We start from the raw sequence: 12071 nt of genomic DNA, 5'->3' as shown, positions 1-12071 counted from the left end.
GTAAAGCTCAGAGAACGCCGACAATGAAGGGCGGCTGCCGGAGAATCGTGAATGAGTAGGGTTTTACTATGGCGGTGATGATGACGAGTGACGGTGGCTATGACAAGGGGCAAGGAATGACGAACTTCAAATTTTTAAAGGGCAGTTTGGGAATTAAAATAAAATGTACAGTAAATTTCATTATTTTGGCATTTTTCTCCTTTTTTTTTTTTTTTTTTTTTTTCTTTTTGCATTTCACCTCCATAAACTCATTTTTTTGGAATTAACCCTAAAAAAAAATTTACATATCATACAAAAGACTTTTTTAACATACGGGTGCTCTTATGTGTTTGGTGACACATTATAACAAGTACTTTCATAGGTAAATTATTTTTTATATTATTTTGTAACAATATTTTTTTAAAATATTTATATTGCTAAATTTATAATAATATCTTTGATAGGATGTAACATATTAGATAATAGTAATTTTATTGAGAAATGAGTGTAATTGTCTTTATAAAAAAAAAAAAAAAAGAGAGTAATTGACTAATGAGAAATATTTATCTAAAATATTAAACCTCTACTCAAAACATAGTTTAAAATCTCCAAATTCTAACTTTGTTCAAATGCTCTAAATTTAATAATCATTAGAAGCTGTTTTAATAATTACCAAACACAACTTCTCAAAGCTTATAAAGCAATCCCTACCGGGCTAATACAAGTCAGGTTTGTTATGGTAATGGGCAATATTACCAAAGTGAACATGCAGAGAGAGAGGGTACTATTTGGTTGGGCTGTAGATGATGGATTGATTCCTAATTAAAGTCAGGCTTGTTATGGTATTGGGCCAGATTAGTAGCACATTATTGTCAGTTTGTTTCCGCAAGAAGGCTAATATCTTTTGTAAATAATCTTTTTATTTAAAATTTGTTCTGAATCATTGAATTCATGATAAGTTTTTCTTCTTGGTTTTTTATTCTTAATTCACAAACATTTCTTTTGAAACCTCAAATACAAGGGTCCGAAAGTGAACATCAACAATTTTGTGTGTCTCAAAACTCCCTTTTTCTTTTTCTTTTTTTATACGATTGCCATATTATTATTAAATATAGTTAATGTCACATAATACCCTATACTTTTTTTGGATATTTTCAAAAGGTTAAAAAGAGAAAAAGGGGCAATAAAGCATTACTTTTTGTTTTAAAAAATGCAACATTTAAGGGGTGTTTCTACACATATTTAAAAAAACAAAAGAAATAATATAACGTTTTTTAAAACAGTGTGTGGAAGTGTGATGCAAAATACACTTTAGACTTGTTTTTCTACACTTAACCCTAATGTTTTTTTTACTTAACTCTTAATATATTTTAAATTGCATTGAATTCCTTTTTTTATACAAAAAAATAATAATAATTTGTGACTACCCCGCCCTGAAAGTGTTCAAAAGGTATTTTTAACAAGTCCAAAACAATATATATATATATATAAATTTTACATGTGCTCGAGCCATGTCCAACTCTTGTCCAGATGTCGAACACCGCCACAGCATCTTTAGACGAAATGTTCGTTGCTTTCTTGCTGACCAATTAATGATCCGAAATCCGAAGATTGAGAGCCATATTGAATCATCGTCTTCTGATCCTTCCATTTCACATCTTTAAGTTAGGCCCCAAAACAAAAAAACAAAAAAGTCTGTAAGTTAACTTAATCAGGCTTCGGCTCAGCAAATATTAGTTGTTGACAAGCTCAAAAACCCAACGGTTGACAGGAATTCAAAGTTTGGACCTCATATCAAGCCCAATTTTCAACCATACTCCAAATGGGCTCTACTGTGGGCCAGCCCTTCACGAACAAGAGCAATTAAAAAAGCTCCCTCACAGAGTTAGGTGACACGTGTCGAGCAAAATGTGGGACCACGTATGATGTACGAGGACCAGCCAAAAGGGGATGAGAGGGGGTAGCACGTGAGAGTGCCACGTCAGACAGCTTTTGGACTTCAATGACCCCGAAACGACAGGTCACTTAGGAAAGGAAAGCACATGCCCCCACTAAGTTGCCTTCTTTTCGACGGGTTTTCAAGTGGGTCCCACTTTTCTCTCTCATCCCCACGTGACACCGTCACGAGAAAGAGAGCGACGTACCGGCTAGTCCTAGTCCTCCCTCCCACCACGCGCTCTCACGTAACCCTTGGCTTCCTCCAATAATCTCCCAACTGATGCCCATACCCTTTTTCACTCTACCAAATATACCCCTGTATTTTCATGTTACTACTCATTAGAATTTCAATTTTACATGAATTACCAATTCCATAGATGCATAGATATATATAATTCAGACATTACTTTTGTGACACATGGAGGATTAAAATTAGAATTATTAATGCATGCATCTAAAATAACTATAAAGATGTAACCAATGTCTTTTTCCAAGTGTTCTTAAACAAAAGGAAAAAAAAAAAAATTGAATTTTATTTTGTTCTGTCCTCAGTATCCTTAATTTTATATGACATGAATAGATTAACCACATAAATTCTTTTTTCTTTTCTTTTTTTTTTTTATTCTATTCTATTACAAGTAAGTTTTTTTAGTAAATATTTAATTTTTTAATTCAATTCTTAAAATTAGTAATCTATCGAGGTTATGTTCGTAAATAGAATTAAATTGAAAAACATAATTGGGGAAGCTAACACAGGTCTATTAGAAATCACAGTTGTTTTGTGTTTTTACTTTGACCCGAAACAAAAACAATGTTCTACTTTACAGTGTCATCAATAATACTATTCGGAAGTATGTTTCGTTACGTATATTTGTTGGACGATTTTTAAAAGTAAAAATATGAAAACATGTTTGGCAAAAAACTATTACAAGTTTGACAAATAAAATTGTTAGTTGAAAACTGTAGCACCAATTTGACGCTTTCAGTTTTGAATTCTTTTTCGGATGCAATTCGATATTATTCAAATCGCAACAAATTTTACCACCACGCTTCGTGTTTTTCCTTCGCACTATACATTCCAACCAAAAAAACATAAAATATAAACGGTTGCCAACAGGCCCTCAAAGTATAAAGAAAATGAAATGTTGAGTTGTGTTTCTGGTTATTTAAGCCAATCTGGTTAGTTTTTATTCAGCATCTTTTAATCTATACAAAGCAATTCCTTTTTAATAAGCTTATCCATGGGTGTATATAACAAATTATCTAAGTTAGGTTTTTTGTTTATTCCTTATTGGAGGCAACACCAAAGGCCTCTGCCTTTCATTCATTGGATAGATAGTGAGGAGCGCAAATTAATTTTCATGTTGTCAACGAGTGAAACAATAAAAATAAATGACAAGTGTCTCATTTGATTAGGCTAAGATGGAATAACGTTTTAAGTCTATCCTAAGTCATACAATTTTTCGCAACGAGTGTCATTCTAAACTCGCTTTCGCTCTTTCTTACTAAAATTTTCATTATTTGTGATTTAATTTTCTCATTTTCGCTTTATGTGATTTAAAGTCTACCTATATGTTAAGATATTTTAGTTAAATATCACCAAAACATCTAAAGACATATATAATTACGAAATAAAACCCTTTGCTTTACAGTTGTTAATATTGAGATATATACATATATATATATATATATTGACATATTGAACACACAAACAACACACTAAATAAAATGTACAACACTAGCTCAATTTAATTAAATTGTCAATCGTATATGCAACACGCTATATCACAATAGAAGTGTAACAAAGCATTCTGATTCATGTAATTATATAAGCATTCTCATTCACGCTATATTAAGAGGTATGAAACATTGGATATTGGTATACCCTCTCCTCTTCACTGGAGAACACTGTGTGTAGCTGTATGAGTTAACCTGTTACAAAAAATTTATTTCTTAATGATGATGAAATCTTGTCTGCCGGGAAGAAAAAAAGAAGGATATGTGCATGTGAATGTGTGTACGTGAATATTTTTTCAAGAATTTGTATGTGAATATATTATGAAAACAAATATATGTGTGCGCGCGCGCTTTAAAGAGTAATTTGTATTGAGCCTAAGGTTTGAGTCAACGCCACTCAACGGCTGATCAACACACTAGTTTACGTTGACACTCCCTCAAGTTTCAAAATGTTTATACACACCTCCTTTACCTGAGGAAACCACTATTTTAACATTTGACTTGGTCAACAAATACATAAAAAAATATAAATTACTAATATAACCTTTAAACTAAATTTTGAAGCACCAAAATACCCTTCATTTTACATTCTCTCTCTAACCCTACACAATCCTGTTGGGGGGCCATTCCCTTCTTCGTCCGGTTACTAACTATCATATATGTTACATCATAACAAAGGCATAAAACATGGCTTCTGTACAAGAAGGTAGCCACTACGATTGGTCTCGTGAGAACACATTCAGGTGGAGATGTGGGTGGAGAGTGGGCTCGTCTCCTGACTGACTCTAGCGAGAAAAGGGTTTTGCTTTTCATGACAATCACAGAAACTTCAGCAATGCAGGCTTGGTTGTGACAGGGTTGATTTGTTCTTCGTTCTCCTCAATGCGGCTGATTCCGGCAAAGATTCTGTTGGGAAACGTGATAGTTTTAAAAACTTTTCGAGAGATTTTCTTTCACAGATCTTGATTCATCACATAGAAACAAGTTTTATGCAAAAATAAAATATGATGTATCATTCAATTAATGGATTGAATACTTACATCAAAGATCTGAGTAAACCTTTAAATCTTTCCTCTAAAGTGAATGTTCTCACTTATTGTAAATCCCTTAGCAAGATGCCTTCTCCTTCGATCTCCATCTTCTTGGTAATTGTTTTGCCTTTAGGAATCACTCATAAGCCTCCATGAATGACCTTGGAAAACTAAGCTTATGGGAGCCTTCATTAGATGAGAACATAAACCCTAATTTTCTAGAGAGAGAAAATATATTCCTTTTTCCTTCCACTAAAAATCACCCCCAAAATATACATAGACCATGTATATTTATAGGCAACATAAAGGTAAAGAAAAAGAAACAACTAATCCTTCTCAATCTCTAATTCACATGTCTCAAATATAATATGATTCCAATATCAAGTTCGGCTATGAGTGAGAATCATTTGGGCTTATTATTTTATTGCCTACAATGAATTAATAATTGGTCCAGTCCATGAACCCAATTCAATCAATTCATAAATTAATTTCTACTCCACTAAAAGAAATTAATTGAACTCCAATTAAATATTAAATAACCTCAAAGTCAATATTGCACTTTGACCCCTCTATGCATAATTAGTTATCGGATAAATAAAGCCATCAATCCGACTACTTAATTAATATATTTATTTTGGTACCATTGATTATTTTTTATTCGATCACAATAAAACATTTGTTTGACAAAAATAATAATTTAAATAAATAAATATATAATAAATCATTTTGTCTAAAAACACACGAAGGCCTTCGAATTTACTTTGTGATCAACCATAATCAATACAAAATAAATACAAGTAGCAATAATACAAATATTGAAAATATAACCCTCTAACTATTAATTATATAACTACCCAAAGTGTCGGTCTAAGGATCCCGAAAAATCCGCCGAACAAATCAAAGTAATTATTAATTAATAAAAGAGTTTATAATTTTCTCATGCTTAAGAGTCAAATGCCATGACGGTGATAGGGAGCAATTGCATACGACGACTCTCGCAATATATCTCAACCTAACGCGGATCAAGTTCAAGTCTTAATTAATTATAAGTCTATCCATAATTACCAACTATGAACCATTTATGATTACCATTTATATTCATGTATTGATCGCCACCACATACATATATAAATATCTCTCGTAATTAAATGGACACTATCAATTCCAAAATAAATTGAAACATAATACATTGAATCCACCAATTATATAAATCATAAATATTTCAGATATGTCAGGAACATATGTCACTTTAATCCAAATAGGAATTTGCTATGCCAGGGCATATAAATCCCAACAGATTCGGGGTTTGGCCTTGAGGGAGTTGAGGTCGTAGAAGCGAAAGCAGAGGACGACAAGGTAGGAGGAAATCTTAGAGGCGGCATTGAAGAAGAAAAGCAACAGAGGGTAACAACATCTTTGATGCTTGACGGCGTTAAAGAGTTAATGATGATCAGGGTATAAAGAAGACTAGAATCGCTGAAGAAGAAAGTGACATGTGCGCGCATGAAAAATGTGTTAGATCTACGCGTGTGGAGAGCGTAAAAGTGCATATGGCGGCGATCTGAGGAAGAAAATCTTGAAGTTCAAAGAAAGAATATGAGGATTAAAAACTCAATTCAATAATATTCACGATGGTATTACATCCAATTTATAGAGTAATACCTAACTAAAATAGATAATTAAATATACAATAATTGGAAAACAAATTACCTACCAATTAGCTCTAAATCAAGGAGTAAATAATTCAATCCTACAACTGTAGGATCTTTATAATCCTGGATTATAATAGGTAAAATCTCAACACTCCCCCTCAAGTTGATGTATAGATGTCACACATGCCCAATTTGTCTAAAAATTTTGAAACAACTTGATTTAAGACTGCTTTGGTGAGAATGTCAACTAGTTGATCCTTAGATCAAATCTTAGGCAACTCCACAATTATTTCATCCAACTTCTCCTTAAAGAAGAATCTGTCTATTTCGACATGCTTCGTACGATCATGTTGAACTGGATTATGGGTAATATCACATGTTGCTTTAGTATCACAATATAGTCGAATCGGTTGCCTGGGTAGATAACCCAAATCCCGCAATAGAGTCTTAACCACAAAGTTTCACAAAGTCCAAGCGTCATACCTCTGAATTCAGCTTCTGCACTCGAGCGAGCAACAATATTTTGTTTCTTACTTCTCCATGTAACAAGATTACCTCCTACAAAAATGAAATAACCAGAAGTAGATCCATAGTTGTTAAAGGCTCAAGGAGCACAAAAGCGCAAATGCCTCCTAGAGCCTGAGGCGCAAGGCGAGGCGCACGCCCGACTGAAGCAAGGCGCACGTTAAAAAAAAAAAGAAAAAAAAGAAAAAAAAAAAAAAAAAAGAAAAAGAAAAACCCACCTAATAAAGTATTAAAGATGCAATAGTATATATAAAGATGAAAAAGGCAACTAAATGACAAAGATGGTGTACTCTATGGTCTATACACTCACATATCAAGATAATGATAGATACGGGCTGCTGGCAAGAGATGTATAACAACATACATTTATATACACACACTTGCAGATAAAAATTATTCTAGGGGTGAATAAGAAATGTGTGGGTAAATTCAATGGGGTTTATTGCCAATTAGAATAAGAGGATGTCAAAACTTGATATTTAGGATTTTTTATTTTCTTTATAGGATTTTGCCCTTTTTTAATATTAATAATCGATAACTGTATTTGTATATATAATGCCAAAAGTTTGTATAAATTTTTTTTTTTCTCAGCACAGAATATATATATATATATATATATATATATATATATATATATATATATATATATATATATATATAAAATTTTCCCTCACCAGTCACCACAGAATAGATGAATAACACTAATATGCAAACAACAATTTTTGTAATACAGCAACAAGAGAAAATGAAATTGCATAACATCTACAAAATTGGATATAAATAAACATCACATTTGAACCCAAGAAAATAGAAAATTGTAAACATCACATTTGAAAACTGCAAACTGAGAATAGAAAACCTGTAATACCCCTAATTTTAAAAGGATAGTCTCGGTATTTATTTATTTATTTTTATTATATTTTTTTTATTTGTTTAATTGATTATTTGACTAATTGTTTATGTGTTTAATTGAATTAAGTGTTACTTGATTAATTGGCTACTTATCTATGTGTTATTTGTATTTTGTCTAGCTGTTATTTGTATTATTTGTTTAATTAGATTGTGTGCTTAAATGATGTATTTGATTAATGTTAATTAATTGTAAATTAAATGTTTTCATTTCTTTTATTATTTTATTTTATTTTTCTTTTATGGTTATGGTTAGTGGTAATTGGCCAACCAATTGGATCCCATGGACTGCTTGGATAGGAGGTTGGATGGGTATGGATAATTATCCATGGATAGTTGTATATGTATATATATATAGATATATATGTATATACATATATATAAAAAGGAAAGTAATTTATTAATATTATAGTAACTTTAGTATTAATAAATAATCTGATGTATATATTTTATATATTTATATAATAAGGATATACATATATTTTATACGTAACATGTTTTAAGTTACCTTTTTAATATTATGGTAACTTTAGTATAAATAAATAATCTGATGTATATATTTTATTTATTTAATGAGAATACAGATAGATTATATACTTAACATGTTTTAAGTTACCTTTTAATATTATGGTAACTTTAGTATTACTAAATAATCTAATGTATATATTTTATTTAATTAATAAGGATATACATAGATTATATACGTAACATATTTTAAGTTACCTTTTTAATATTTTCATTTTTATTTTTTTTTATTAAGTTGACTTGGATTGGGAAAAGGAATAGGGTTATTATTTAGCCTATAAATACACAACTATAGGTTGAAAAAGGAGTGAAAATATATCACGTAATATATTCTAGAGAGAGAGTTAGAGAGAGAATGAGAAAGAGGGAGGAAGGAGGAGAAAACCCTTTAGAGAGAAGATCAAGGAAGAAGAAGTTTAACTTTCAATCCGAAAGTTTAAGGCAAGTTCTTCTTCTATCTCTTTCCCTTTGATTCGTGTTTCTGTACATGCCTAGGAAATTCCAGGATTTACTAAACACATAAAATTAAATAATTATGCATGTTTAATTGGATTAAAGTATAGGTTTTTGTGAAATTGGGTCATATCTGTTCTTGTGTTATAAATTAAAAAATGCATGATTTTGATTTGATTTCTGGTGTGAATTTTTATATGTTTGAATTATGTATTTTTCATATATGTGGAATGATGGAACGTAGAAACATGCCTAGGATTCCTGAACATTAAATAGGGACTAGGTTTGGGTTTAAATAAATTTAAATACACTCAATCATAACGATGCTTGCTATTTAAATGTTTACACAAATGAATGGATTTAATCTTTTAAAATGCTTTAGCAATTGAGAATAAATGTGTAGGATGAATTGGATATGGAGAATGCTTATTTGACGATATAATAAAATATCATCATGTATAAGATTCAGTTTGTGTAGGACATATGATATATGAGCTTAAATAAATAATAAGTCATTCATATTCTGTGATAACTTGATATCATATTATCATAGTTATTTCTGGAATGTTTGATGTATTTCTTTAATTATTACATCAATTGTTGGATTGTGTGGTTTAATGCACCGGTATGGGACGGTGGCATTCTAGGGACGGATTAACTTATCAGTTAAGTCCTACCTATTTTATATAAAGGAATGGATTAACTAAAATGTTAAGTCATACTTATATTCAAGTCAGGTCAGCTGAACAAGTTGAATGACTTATAGAGGATTAATTTATTATATAAGGGAATGGATTAACTAAAATATTAAGTCCTACTTATATTCAAGTCAGGTCAGCTGAACAAGTTGAATGACTTATGGAGGATTAATTTATACTGGATAGGATGGTCACTAGATTTTATATATATAAGTATGGTGCCATGATATGAGCTTGAGTCTCAGGATCAGTGGTTAGGGTGCGTATATCGCCAGGGATGTGTAGCTAGATATAGTGTAGTTGTGTACCCTAGTAGGTCTAGGTACTCATGCCCACTATATGTGCGTTTTGCATGTTGCCTACTATTCAGGTTGAGACAATCCTATAGTCTAGTGAGGTTCCTTTAGTGTGTATATATATATATACGGACTACTAGTTACTGTTGGATTGACTAGGATGTATACGTGTATCGGATCTCTGCTTGGACTGTAGTAGAGTAGAACTTGTTTGTGGGCCTGACCCACCATTGTTTTTCAGGTGTTCGTCACGAGTAGAGGTTGTTCGTGCTGAGCGGGGATCAATCTACTTCATTCTTCCGATGCTACATAGGAGTTCCTTTATGATTCAGTTTCCTGTTTTAGAATACTGTCATTTGTTTAGTTTGGATTTTCTAGGGGTCCACACAGTATGGATTCCCGAGTTGTATTTTGGAGGATCAGTTTTATCAGAAGAGTTTATTAATTAATGGAAATATATTATGAGGTTTATTATTAGATTATCATTTTAGTTTCTTGTCAGCATTTTATTTATTCTTCTTTATTCTTTTGTACTCTGTGTTTGTTTATTATCAATTTGTTTTGATATCCTCGGGTATTCGGGCGTGGGCCTGGCCAACCCACATTCGAAAATTCGGGGGTATCACAAAACCTGTAAAGATAAAAAATATATAAATAAACAATCAAACATTATAATTACTATTTTGAAGAGTTATAATATCTAAAATGAAAATAAGGAAAACATCATCCTTTGTAATATCGAAGAGAAATAAGGAAAAAAAATAAAAATAAAAGTTAGTAGAACTTTTATTTTAGCCCCACTATTACTTTCATTATTAGTTGAGATTTAATAATGGGAAAAAAAATAGTTAGGATATAATAGGTATAAAAAAGAATAGAATTCTTTTAAACCACACAAAAAAAATATAAAAAAATAAAAAGAAGAACAGCAGAGAGAGCCGAGAGAAGAAGAATAGAAAAAAATAAAAAATAAAAATAAAAGAAAAGCCTCTTAGGCTCGGCTCAAAGAGAATAAAAAAAATAAAAAAATAAAAGGAGCAAGAGACTAGACTCGAGAGAGAGAGAGCCGAGAAAAAATAATAATAATAAAAATAAAATAAAATAAAATTACCGAGAAGAGAAGAAGAAGCAAGAAGGAGAGAAGAAGAAGCAAGAAGCAAGAACTTACTGGCAGAGAAGCAGATCCGGCAAATTCGAGCTTCGGCGCTTCGCAGATCTCAACGTCTCGTGTTTCTCTAGTTCTATGTCTCTTCTCTGTTTCTTCTTTCCTTTTGCTTTTTTTTTTTTTTTTGCTTTGTAACTTGTTGCTTGCATGTATAAGTTTTGTAATAAACAAATAAAAACTAAAAATAAACAAACAAAATAATAGTAAAAAAAATAAATTTCCATACAGGCGCGCCTGTACTGCGCCTTTTCCTCAAAGGCGCTCGCCTAGCTAAAGTGCCTCACCTTAAGTCTTTCAAGGCGCCAAGGTGGCACCTGGAGGCGCCTTGCGCCTCAGGTGCGCGCCTCCGGCGCTTTTAACAACTATGAGTAAATCGCTTATCATCTATAGCTCTAGCCCAATCAGCATCAATATATGTATCTATGTTTTGATAACCAGCATTTTTAGTGAACAAAATTCCTTTTCCAGGAGTAGATTTCAGAAACCTCAAAATGCGCATAACTGCATTCATATGTTGCTCTCCAGGATCATACATAAACTGGCTAACAATATTCAATGCATAAACCAGATCCGGTCTCGTGTGTGCTAAGTACATCAATCTCCCTACAAGTCTTTGGTATCTTCTTTTATTAGCAGGTACTTGATTGGACTCAACACATAACTTCAGTCCTTCTTCCACTGGTGTCTCAGCTGGTTGACATGCTATCATGCCAGTCTCTTGTAATAGATCTAAGGCATATTTTCTTTGAGATAGAAAGATTCATTTATTAGATCGAGATACTTCAATCCCAAGAAAATATCTCAAAGGACCTAGATCTTTCATTTCGAATTCTCTGTGTAATTGATTCCATAGGTTTGGGTGTAACCTTTTGCCACCAATCTTGTTTTAAAGCGTTCAACTGTGCTATCGACTTTATATTTCACAATGTAGATCCATCGACATCCTATTGGTTTCTTTCCTGATGGAGGATTAATGAGTTCCCAAGTGTTATTTTTCTGTAAGGATTTCATCTCCTCTTCCATAGCTGCTTTCCACCTAGGGTCAACTAAGGCTTCATGCACACTGTTATGAATAGATACAGTAGATAATTAATTTACAAATGACAATTTTGATTATGACAAACGATGGTTCGACATATAATGACTCATAGGATACTTAACTT

This window comes from Cornus florida, unplaced genomic scaffold, assembly GCF_030987335.1.
Source record: "Cornus florida cultivar Cherokee Brave unplaced genomic scaffold, ASM3098733v1 CherokeeBrave_3.0.0_Hap2_Chr11, whole genome shotgun sequence".
Taxonomy (NCBI): domain Eukaryota; kingdom Viridiplantae; phylum Streptophyta; class Magnoliopsida; order Cornales; family Cornaceae; genus Cornus; species Cornus florida.
This window is presented reverse-complemented; position numbering follows the sequence as displayed.